Below are 12,681 nucleotides of genomic sequence, written 5' to 3' on the forward strand. Positions count from 1 at the left end.
ACAGTTCGGGTAGCCACCGTCCAAATGCTCCGTTACCCCTGCAGAAACATGTCATAAATGCATAGATTTGGTAGGGTTTCTTGACAGGGTGCAGTGTACACTCTCTTTGGTGATTGTGTCTGGCTCTTTTTCCACCCACTGAAAGACAGGTGAAATGCATCAACTAGTCTCCATAACAATGCCTTCTCCATGTAAGCAATTGCTTTCTCTGTGTGCAGGACTTTCTGCAGCCAGGGCAGGCAGCCTGCTCCTGAGCAGGGAGCAGGGTTTTCTCTTCACCCTTTGAAAATTCGTAAGTCTTTAGAGGTCCAGAGAAGAGATGAGAAACCAGTGTGTACTCATGAAACTATTTAGAGTTTGGTCTAGAACCTACTCAGACTTCAGTGGACTTTGAACCAAGGCCTCCATGGAAGATTTGCTTGAGAGCAGTCTAAGTAACTGACCCTTAAACATCCTCTTTCCATCAGTTTGGTTTTTGCTTGTTTGGATTTTCTTCACTAATCACATTCCCTCTCTGAAAGCCAAACATTGTAACGGCCAACAATTAAAAGCGAATATTGAAGCTGCTTTCAGCTTTATCTACACCATGATACAATCTCAACACATGCAAAAGACATTCAAAAGATGAATGAGGAGAGTGAATGGGCTGATTTATACTGGACTGTTTCTGGTGGTGTGAAGTCTGCCTTTCACAGCCTGATGAAGTGCAGAGACAGTTAGTGGATTTGCTACCAGGAAGGGCACACATTCGTTTCCCTTCCTGCAAATGTATTTAGAGCTGAGATGTGAGCGCAGGAAAAAATGCAGCCAAAACCACAACCACTGAAAATGCAAACTGTAGTTTATTTTGGCAAGTTAGTGTTAAAAAGAATAGGTTGAGGGTGGTAGAAACTTGTAGAGAAATTTTGCAGAAGGGTTTCTCCCCATGTCAATATGCATCTGTTGTTTTTTTTCTTCTTTTAATTTTTCTTTTTTCTGTCCTCTGGTTCTTGTAGGTTTTGGCCATTAGACATTGATTTCTATGGCCTCAAATACTAAGCCAGTTGTGAACACAGCCATTCCTGACCATAGAAAAGACCAGAGTAGGGTGCAAAATGAAACTGGAGGACATTTCTGTCCCTGTAACAGTAATGTAAAGCTCCTCACCTTTACTGACAAAGAGAAGAAGGGCAGAAAGGTGGCTTTAAAATGCACGTTGCCTTGCTGGATGATGTATATTTTACTTACCCCTTCTGCAGCTCTGTCAGTAACTCTCAAAACCTGTTTCATACACAAACAACCTCTTTGCCATGCTCAGAGCATGGGTAAGGAAGCTGAGGAGCATGGGTTGGGAGCAGCATTTCATTGCACAGCTTGGAGCAAAAGTCACATCTTCTCAGTCCTATCCAGTGCTCTACTTCAAACTCGCCTTCTTACTTAATCATTTCTTCCTTTTTCCCTACCTCAGCTTGGTTTGAGTCTTCTCTGGTCTTTTGTAAGTGTGCTGGGAGGTGAGTCCCAGTGCACAGGGATAACTCAAAGGGGAGTCTGTCAGAACCTTAGCACCCTCCCATGTGCACCTTGTCTGTGGACGGAGAACATCTTGCTGCTGGCATTGCAGGTAAAGAGGAAACAATGGTGCTATCATACCGGAGAGGGCTTAGCCCTACTTCTGACCTCCTGCATCCTCTGTGCTGTAAGAATCTGTCATCGCTAGCCTGTCAGTTATATTATCTCCTGCGCGCAGCCGTGCAAACATGCAGTAAAACACGTAAAAATGTCTGGTCACAAAAGGCTCAGCAACAGCTCTGTCCAAATAAAATCCCCCAAACAGACGGCAGGTTGGGATATTGTCCTTTTAAAGTTCCTCTGAAGATTTTTTTTTCTCCTTTTTACATAAAGCTGCTCTACCTACACTACACAAATGCCAGAAAATCTTAGAACAGTAAATACCCCTGCAGCACAAACAAAATCGTGCTTCAGAGAAATTGTTCAGCTTCTCAAAGCCACAGCCTTGCCCTTTAAAATGAAGGGCATGCCTCGGAAAAGCTCCCATTCCCTTCCAGACCTTTGCCTTCCATGCACTTGCATCTGTACCGCCTTCCCCAGTGATGGTATCCGATCTTCTCGAGCTTGGCCCAGGGAGGCATTAATGTGACATCTCCAAAATCCAGAAGGTGCTTTGGCATTGAGTTGTCATTGAAGAAACATCTAAGAAAGCAATAGGAGGCAATTTGCTATAAGTTATCCCATCTATTGGCTGGGACCAATAAAACCCCTGCTTCTTCTTTCCAAAGGAAATCAGGCTTGTACAATCAAGCTGTTTGTAAGTGTGTGCCTGGGCCCATCTATCAGTCAATCAGCTCCTTTGAGCTTTGAACCCACTGGGTAATTTAACCTATCGTTGATGGGGTGGAAGAGGTCCCAAAGCTGTTGTGTTCCTATAAATTTCATGAAAATAGGCAGCCAGGCAGAGCAGAAAGTTCTCATTAGTGCTCATAAGCCCATCTTTTATTAGACATCAATGAACTCATGGGGGTAGGGACACTGGAAGAGGGTTTACACATTCGGCTGCCCATGAAGCAACTTGTTTCAGTGTGTGCACTCTGATACCCTGTCAAGAGGCCTCCTGTAGTAACAGCTTCTTGGTTTTAACAGGATGTCAGACACCTCTTAGCTCCTTTCTGCTGATTTCAACAGTGCTTTACACAGCAGAAAAGTCAGCCCGCTTGTTGCACTTCCCTTCTCTTCCCTCCCTAGTCAAAACCACCGGCGAGGGTTCCTACACGTTGTTTAACAGCCAGCACAGCATCAGAGGTGGCTGCTTTGCATGAGGGGCACCTGAAGGCAACAGGAAAGCCAGCACAGGCTTATGAAGTGATTTTGGTACATCAGCAGAAAAAGTACTGTTCAAACATAAGCTAGTGTCTGTTATTCAGTCGCATCAGATTGTCTAGACAGACTTCAGGGTTAAGAAGGGTGAGTGAACAAATCTTATTTCCTTTTAAAATGATCTAGCCTGTACCAGTTCTTCTCCCAAACTCTTTTGCATTAGTAGTGTTGTATTTTGTCTGCTTTTCATGTGGAATAAACAAATCTGAGCTGTTACTCAAAGTGTTTCTGTTCATCACGAAGTGCAGGAAAGCACTCTCTGAAGCAGATTTCTGAAGCCCCAAATGTGTGGCAGTTTATCTAGCTGCAAGAGAGGCAGTGTTTCAGCTTTAGTCCTGAAATTCCTGTGCTTTTTGGGATGGAAGTCAAGTCTCTGGGCATTACCCAAGCGTAACTCTGGACAGAGGTGTGCAGATGGAGGTGTTCACAGCAACTGGTTTGATGTGCATGTGTTTCAGAGAAGGGCTCCTAAAAATCAAGGTCATGTCTAAAAGCTACTGCCTTTCATGAGTATCAGAAAATTCTCCCTCCATCTATTTCTCTTGGTCATGATTTTTTTTTTAAATATATACTTAGGTTATTTGTTCTTATTGTACCATTCTGGGTAAAAGAAAAGTCAGTTTAATTCCTACTTTCAAAGAAAATTACACTGATCTGAATACGTGGATTTGCACATTACTAGGTAATATGTGGGTTGTGTGTGTGCACATGCATTGTTCAGGTCCTGTATCTTTTTAGATTTTTCTAAAGCTGGTGGCAATTCTACAGAAAAAACAATGGTTTTATTTTCAATTTGACTTTTTTTTTTTTTTTTTTTTTTTTTTAGAATTCATTCTTATATTCTTTTTACTGGAGATAGGAATGTCTTTTCTTCTTTCTCTCTTTCTTCCTTTCTCCTGCCTGCCTGCTTGCCTCTTAGGCAATATCACCATAATTTCTAGAAGCTGTAACAAGCAGGTGAAAGAATAGGATCAGGTTTTTGTCTTTTTAAATGGCGGTGAATAAGCAGTAATCCACAGAAGTTCTTAAAAGTCAGTTTGATTTACTGTGGGGTACATTAGAGCAAGCTTTGGTATACATTATCCTGACAGAGAGATTGTTTATATGTATGGAGGACCAACGGGATGAAACTGCAAAAAAGCTATTTTCTACCCATTCTTGATGAATGAAAACAGAAAAGGGGAAGGGAGGAAGTCCACCTGGTGGCAAGGTTCCTGCACAGTGCTCTTGTGTGCCATGGTCCACCCTCTTTGGAGCTGGATGTCTGCAAAGTGATGAACCAGACAAGAGCAGGCAGCTTAGCAGCAGGCGTTGTTTCCAGCAAGGCCTTTTGCAGAGGCTGAGTTTTATTCGCTGAAGATAAACCACTTGCTGAGACCACTGTCGCTAGGGGTAGTCAGGGCAGTGAAGACCCAAACTCAGTCCAGGCAGCAGCTCACTTTAAGTCAATAGAAAAGCTTGCCCCAGGATTAGGATCCAAAGAGACCTCGAGCTGTGAGCAGGAGATAGGAGAGAAGGGAAGGCCTGAAAAAAGCAGCTGCTGCCAAAGACACCCTGAGGGGAGGAGTTTTGTCTGTTAATTTTGTCACTGCTTTTCCAAAAGCTGATCCTATATTATATTACCCCATCCCAAACTTTTCCTATTTGTGTTCACGGGTTCTGTGTTTCAGGTGAGGAAGGGTTGACTTCTGAGGTCACCAAGTGGTGATGTATGTTTTTTCCGTAGTTTCTGGAGGAGGGTGAGGAGATCAGACATAGGCTGATTTCAAATGGAGGCCCTAGGTGCTGTGTTATGGCCTTTGTAGCTGCTGGGAGCAGTCTGCACTCAAAAACTCAAATAGAAATCAGGGAAGAAATCTAGTTTTGTGCTCGGTTTACTGACTACAAGTGAACAGTAGGTGCACAGAAGTTTTTAAAAGTGACTATGGTTTACCTGGGATACCCAAGAGTAGACTCAGGTATGCACTGCAGAGCCATAAGGTACTACCCCATCCATGTACTTCCCCTATATGTGTACACAGATTGTGTTTCAGCTGAGGAAGTATTGCCTTCTGCGAGGCACAGAAGCCAGCTCCCAGCTTTGAGTGACAGCACACAGGCACTTAGTACTGATGAGACTGTCAAGCGTGAGAGGGTAGAAAAGCTCACCTCAAGTAATTCCTCCCACCCCCACATGTGCAATTAGATTTTTGGCCCAGATAATCTCATCTTCTTCACTTGAAGCATCAAGCGAAGGGATGACGTGAGGAATATCTGTCTCAGGTCTCTCTAGTGCTTCCTGGCTCCACGTGGAGAATCAACTCAGGACAAGAAGAGAGCTCTGCAGAGCTATCTGCAATTACCTCAGTCTTTGGATCATTCCTTTTAACGTAGCGTCACTGGAGGGAGAACGACCTCAGAGCAATATCCCAGTCAAGCAGGACTGGATTATAACCTTTGCCATCTAGCAGCACAGCCAACACAAGGGAAAATCACCTTTGCTCTCAGCAGATGTTAAAACAGTGGTATTACTTGTCTTGTTCTTTGATATTCTGTAAGGATAATGTCCACCAACCCCTGTGAGATGTTCTTTGCTAAAGGGACAGAATAGTAAAGGTATCTGGATCCATACAGGAGATTAAATCTCTACACTATCCAGTACATGGTAAAGCTCTCTGAAATAACAGGGGGAAAAAAAAGAGGGTGGAGTAAGGGGGAGAGGGCATTGTAGGGTTTCTTTTCACATCTCATGCAAGTCTATGATTCTGTAAGTCCCCCTTTCAATCACACAGCAAGTCTTTGAACTCGCTGCAGAACTGGGACATCAGGGGGGAATACCCCAGTGACCAGTTTCCTTCAGGTCATCCTTGGCTATACACATTTTGATGATGGATTGAGCAAATTGTTTTTTAGTGGGCATACATATGTCCCAAGACTGATGGACTCGTAGTCTTTGAGATTGTTAGATTTCTGCAGGTCAGACTTCAACTCAGACTGTGCACTGTCTTAGTGTCTAAGAAGCATCACTGAGATGGCTTGATCTCCTTCCCACAGTTATTATTTTTCAGTAGTGGCAGTGGCGCTGGAGAAGCATTTTGTTCCTTAACACAGGTGGTGGAAGTCCTGGCTGCAGTCCCAAGGCCTCCAAGAGATCTCCTGTGCAGTGACCCATCATGGGTATATTTGCATTGGAAAGTGTGCCCACCTCCAGGTCTCCTGCTTTGTTAAGGGTGAAATTCATCTGGGAATTGGAAGCAACACTTCCTCCCCCCCGCTTTTGTTGGGTCTGCTCAGGCTCACTTGTAAGGTCAGGGGTGGGCAACATTCCTTGATTAGGTTAAGTTCACTTGCTTCTTACCTTCTGGGGATTTAAGCCAAGAGCTGAATAGAACCAGAAATTTCTGGGGTGTTATATCCTAGTGATGATCTTGGTTTCCTTATTTTTGAATGTAAAAAGCACAGTTCCCTCTCTTCCCCCAAAGTGAACAATTTCTGTAATTCACTAAAAAAAGATTCTGTCCGTGGGCTGAGAATTTTTCCCACTTGCCAGAAACAGGCTTCAATGTATAATATTCTTTTTTTATTTTTATTCATGAGCAAGGATGGAAAACAAAACTGCGGATCTCACCTGACACCCAGCACAGTTCATGTTAACACCACTGCTGCTATCAGCGAGCTCTGTATCAAACGGGAAAGGTTTGCAAAATGTCTGGGTGCACGCATGCCTGTTGGAGTGGAAGGGATACTCCTGGGCAATTTTGATCCTGTTATTGATAGAATGCAACAAATTCTCCCTACTGAAGTGGAACTCTCTCAACTGTCAGAGGATTTGTTAGTAAAGATGTTGTTGAGAATTAATGTATATGTGTGTGTGTGTGAGCATGTATCAAGGCGAATAATAATAACCACTTTAGTCAGGTGCTCTTTTCAGTCCTTTTCTTTATGTCAGCTGTTCTGTAGGTTTTAATATTTTTTTCCCTTCAGGGGATACTTAAGTATGAGGCACTGTTAGCTAAAAAGAAAGAAAACAAATGCAAAAACAAATATGACTTGAAAACGACATTCGTTCCCAATGGGTTGTGGTGCCAGGAATTTACCTAGCTTTTCTGTGTGTCTTCAGTTATTATTATTTCATACAATTTAAACAGGGACACTCAGTCCAAGAAAAGAATAATAACAAAGATGATCCTCTGACTCAGCTGTTCAAAGGAATTATCTTAATCCTTGTTTCCTGCAAGTAGCAAGTAAGGGTCTGAGAGCCACCGAGTTTGGATGATCTGGAATAACACATCAAATCCTTTTTCCTTCAATTCTCCCTTGCTCCTTTCCCTTCTTCCCTCCTCACACACTCAGTTAGTGCAGTCATACAAAAGGGTATTGCAAGTGTGACTCTGTCTGGGTTTGAGCCACACTCAGCCCTGAACCCAACTTAATCTCACTGAGGGAACATCATCAGGATTGTCCATCCTCTGTGGACTCCCCCAAAGGGGAATTGCTTTTTGTTTTAAACAAAACAGCTACAAGCAAACAGTTTTCCAACAGTGTGAGTTCTGCTTTTGTTTATCGGGTTCACCAGGCATTGCATCCCGGATCTGGATGTCTTTTCTGAACACAAAACACACCTTACAGGCAAAATGCAGGCTGCTGGTCAGTATGATTGCTGGCTAGAGGATGATCCCAGTCCCAAGGGAGCAACCTGGTGGATGCTCTACAAGGGGAACCTCTCAGATTCACCTATCCCCCAAATAAATTTTATTCCTTTATGTACAGGTGGTAATCGGGCTGAGAGAGAGACATAAGTCAATGAAACAGCTTTTTAAAACAATCTTCATTGTGTGTATATATGAATACAGGGATTCATTTCACCCTGGCCAAGGAGAAGAGTGAGCGTGTGGGACAGATGAACTAATGTCTTTTCTGTTGCTAATTGCTGTAATTCAGAGAAAGAAAATGGGATGAGACCACTGCAGCAGGAGTGCTGGGAGACCCCCAGACCGGAGGGGTTAACACTTGTCATTCTTAAACATACAGTTAGGATCTCGTGACACGAGAACTGCACGGGGTACGGATACAGACAGCTCATGCAGCTCCGTTTTCCCCACTGGCACCGTCTCTTTATGACTTATTGTGTTAATTAGCTTGCTTGCTCCACTCCGCAGCAGAGCTAAATGTATGGTGATTGTCATCGGAGGAGGAGAGAGGGGAGCTTGTGCCCACCTCCAGCACTTTCTACATTTCAGGAGTGGCCTCCTTTCCAGTCATCCCCAGGGGAGCAGAGTCCTCCCAGCTCACACACAGGAGGGGCTTCCCCATCTTTCTGTTTTTTTGGGGCTCCTCCTGGGGCTCCTTGGGCTCCACAGAGGGCTGGGGACCCACAGCCCGGTCTGGGAGCTCATCCCCACCGAGATAGCCAAGTTTCATCAGGGATGTGCTGTGGACCTCAAGGGTGGGGATTGTCTCCTGCTTTAGTTTTAATGTCAAGCCAATTTTGTGGAAATTGGTGTTGCCTCATTAAAATCAAAAATTCTTTTTTTTTTTTTATTTCTATTCCTAAAAAAACATCTGAAAAAAACATCTAAAAAAACATCTGTCCAAAGGAGAGAGGATGTGTCAGTCTAGTACAGGAATAAGTGTGGCTCAGGGGAAGGAGCATCCCAGGCAGAGGATTGAAGGTTGTTATACAAATTAATGTGGTAATTACAGTATCATCTGGAGAAAGCAACTGTGACTGTGTCCCTGTTCTGCTAAGTACTGTACGCACTGTAATAAAAGAGAAGTCCTGGCATGGTTATAATCTCAGAAGACAATTCAGAAAAAAAAAAAAAGAAGGTCCATTATTACTGTGTCATAGCTGAGGAGCCAAGGCCCAGATACGTTTTAAAGGTGCAAAAGACACCATCATCCCTGTTGCTGTTTGGACATGCTATGTGCAAGAGTTAATTGAAATTCTTGAAGGAAGAAAGGGACATCTGTAAATGCTTTCAATCAAAGCTACAGAAATTTTATAAATGCAAATTTCTTCAAAATTCTTTTTTTTTTTCATTTTCAATACTTCCTAGTGATCACTAAAAAGGAAAAGGGAAAGACTCTGCCTTCGTTTTTCCTTTGTTTCAGAGAGGTGGAGGGTTTTTTTTATTGAGTTTAAGGAGAGAGTAAGGCTGGATAGGAAGGATTCTTTCTGGAGACAAATACAAATCATAATGGAAAAATAATCAGGGATAAGAAAAGGCAAAAAAAAAAAATCCCATTTTTTGGGTTAATGGACTAGATGTGTTGGTCAGCTCCAAATAAGGTCCACAAAAACATCTTCCTAAAAGTAATTGGAAGAAGGTCACATAAACAGAATTTGGCAGAGTGGTCCTGTTTAAACTCCATTTTAATAAAGGTAGTAATATTTGTAAGATAACAAATGAGCAGCTATAAAAAAAGTATAAACAGAGAGACAAAAAGCATACATGTGTGGGGAAGGGGGGATCAAAAGCAACTTCTGTCCATGCCAAAACAACCCCATTACAAGGGAACAGGACTTTAGACAGAGATTATTAAAAAATAATCCATTGTTCAGTAATGGCAAACATTTCACACCTCACATGGCAGAAGCAATAAATCCCATTGATTCCTCCAAGGCAATTTACAATTAAACACTGATTTGCAAATAAATAAATAAATAAATAACGGCAGAACTCATTGTGGCACCTTACGCCGCCAAATCAAAGCAATTGGAGTGGAATTGAGAATAATTACCAGATGTGTTGCTTTGTGCTCAAAACGGCATCCATTATTTACAACTACCAATGATGTTCCTTATTTATTCCTCCTGCTGGTCTAATGACTATTGCCATTCAGGGCTCTTTTATTTAATCATCAACATCCAAAAAAAGACGTATCTTTTTTCCCCTCTTTTTTTTTATCTTTCTTCTTTTGGCAGCAGCAGGGAGGGACAAGTTTCCTAAACCCCAACAGTAGCAAATTGCTCTGGAGGAATGCATCATTTTTTTTCAGCCTGGCCTGCAGTGTAATTATGAGCATTGCCTTCAATTTATTGGCCTTTTACAGATGTGAATCCAAATGGATGCTGCTTTAACTCCTGGAGTAATTAATATTTGTTTTCTTCTTGCCTATTTCACGTCTTTACTATGGAGGATATTTTGGGATAGAAATTGACTGGCGGCCATAAGCATTAAGAGAGTTTGAAGCTCCCAGGGGGAACCCAGCACAGTCATAAAGTTGCAGCACATGTAGCCATGCACACACAGAAAGAAAAGTGTTTGCAGGTGAAGAGACTCCAGGGACGCTGATCTTTTTTTTTTTTTTTTTTTTTTCTTTATTCTTCTGTTTGTTTCAGTTCCATTTGTAGGCATGGTGCTCTTCACACTCATTCTAGGTGAGGACAAAGGGGAAAATTTTCCTTGAGGAATGAAGAATTGAAAAGGTAGATATTAGTGGAAGGAGAATATATAACATGGCCTCTAAGATTGTATGACATGAATTTGCCATTTCCTGGGTGTTCCCATACTGCTCTAGGATGTCTTTAGTTGGGCCTCTCTATTGACCCATTTTGACTCTTCATCGGAAGGAATAGACAAAGCTGTTTTAAATAGTAGCAGCTGCAGGCTGTCTTATGAAATGTGCCTGTTCTGTTGGCATCCCAGCATTTCTAGAGGTAAAACTTTTGGGACACCCTCCATCCCCCCAGTTTACTAATTGCACGTTATTTCTTCATATATTTAGTTTGTCTCTTTTTGACTATTCAGAGTGGATCCTAGTGATTATATAGAGTGTGGCACACTTGATGGCTTTTATACACATTTAGATCAAAACATGTCTTAAGTGGCAGAGCAGCACAGAGAGAGTGATGGAGCTTTTATCATGGTTATCTCTCTCCAGGGAGCTCACCATGAGAAGCAAGTCCAGGCAGGTCTGACTTGAAAAGGGAGAAGGAATGAACACGTGACATGAGGGCACACGAGGAAATCCTTTTGTCCTTCATTTCAGGTGGAATAAACCCAACCAAATCCAAATCTGGAAAGAGAATGAAAGGCATTTTGTAGATATTAGGGGTTACAAGGCCTCACAGGAGGGCCACAGAGCAGCACTGATCCACCCCTGCTAGTGTCCAGTTGCTGCATGATGGGCTGTCTTAAGAGCTCAGGGTGCAGACCATAAGATTCATGCCCTTTGCCAGACCACACTGTATGTGTAAAGGTGGCGGAAGCAGGGTGGTGATTTCTAGGAAACGTACAGCGAGTTTTGATGTACACACACATGCCACACACATTCCTGAATGGCTCAACATTTCCTGTCAGGTGGGTACTCTCAGTGAAGACAGGCATCTCTGCTCCTTGTTCTGTGCCTTTAATCTTCTGTTTTGCTCATTCTACTCTTTAATCTTCAGACGTCTCATGACAGTAATTGTGGATGTCCCTGGATAGCTCAGTAATAAATGTATCCTGAACAAACATGCCTGTCAGACTCTATTTAGCCTAGAGCATCAAGTTTATGACCTCATGAAAGAGAATCATTCTTAAGTTCTCTAAACAACTCTCAAAGTTAATCTCTATTTGTTATAAGCATTAACTATTTTAGCCTCTTTCCTTCAAGAATTCAGGATAGGGCCCTGAAAATTACCTAGGTGCAAAACTATCTGAGTTTGATTGGGGCTTTGATCCCCAGACAGCACATCTGGATCCAGGTGCATGAATCTGAATGCCTGGACCTCTTCAAATTCTCCTTTTGGGCAGAGCAACAGCAGCAAAACAGTATTGCAGGATATTGTTAATAAAGTATACGTCTCCCCCCAAAGATTGCTCCAGTGGCTTGGAGGCCAAGCTCTATTTCTTTATTCAGCTTTGAGCACAGTATATTTGCTCTGAGAGTTTCTTGGAGTAAGGAAGTGGAGTGGGAGAGGGGCTTCTTTCCTTCCCTCTTAATTATTTGTGCTTCTGGTCCAGTGACCCAAACTATATTTAGATCCCCATCAAAACCAAAACCTGAAAATTAAATGGACTGGAATAGAAAGGTGGTCTCTGTGTCACTCTCTGGATTCTGTTTCACAAGACGCAATCTTCCTCGATTTCCAAAACCAATTTTCTCCTATCATCTTATGAAAGTAGAGGTCATCCTGTGAAATGTGATATCTCACCAGTTTTTATAAAGGAACGTGCCCTTCCCCACAAAAGAAGGGTTCATTAAATCATGCAGCTGATCAGATTGCTGAAGCCTTGATTGGCCAACAGCCAGAGCAAAGAAATCCATGGGGAATAGGCACATGGCACCATCCAAATAAGCTGGGCCTGAATTAGGGTATTTTAATCACACTATTATAGGGAGGAGAGGGGAACCTGAAAGAAGGGTAGTACGGGAGCTTTATTGACTTTTAGGGTCAACAGAAGATGGGAAATAATCAGCCAGCCACATCTGAATTCCACAGTTTAGCGTTTATTCCCAGGCGCCACTTTACTGCTAATCAGAGTTCAAAAATAATTCATGACCCACCTTTGCCCTTGCTGTGTGCCTTCTCTCCACAGTGTCCTTCCAGAAGTTGGCAGACTGCTGTTTGTAGCCAGTACCAAAAGGCAGCCACTTCTGGAGCAGAGCACAGCAACAATGCAAAACATTTGCAGCAGAACAGGAAATCCAATAAGTTCTGGGAGCAGGTCCATGGGCTGAGGCAAGCTTCAGGAAAACTGATGGCTTGGACTAGCAGATAAGACAAAAAAAAGGCTGTGTGTCCTAGGCAGAACATGAAAAAGTGTGCAGGAACAAGTGCAATTAGGAAGTTATAGCTTATGTTCAAGCTGAACATCAGGCATTTTTAGAGCTGGAGCAAGT

General features: G+C 42.7%; 1 protein-coding gene across 16 annotated transcripts in view; it reads left to right on the forward strand.

Annotated features, from left to right (window-relative positions):
- CELF4 (CUGBP Elav-like family member 4) overlaps window positions 1–12,681 on the forward strand; it is a 696,179-nt gene that overhangs the window by 407,538 nt on the left and 275,960 nt on the right. The window lies entirely within an intron of this gene.

The sequence above is a fragment of the Cygnus olor genome, chromosome Z (assembly GCF_009769625.2).
Source record: "Cygnus olor isolate bCygOlo1 chromosome Z, bCygOlo1.pri.v2, whole genome shotgun sequence".
Classification (NCBI taxonomy): domain Eukaryota; kingdom Metazoa; phylum Chordata; class Aves; order Anseriformes; family Anatidae; genus Cygnus; species Cygnus olor.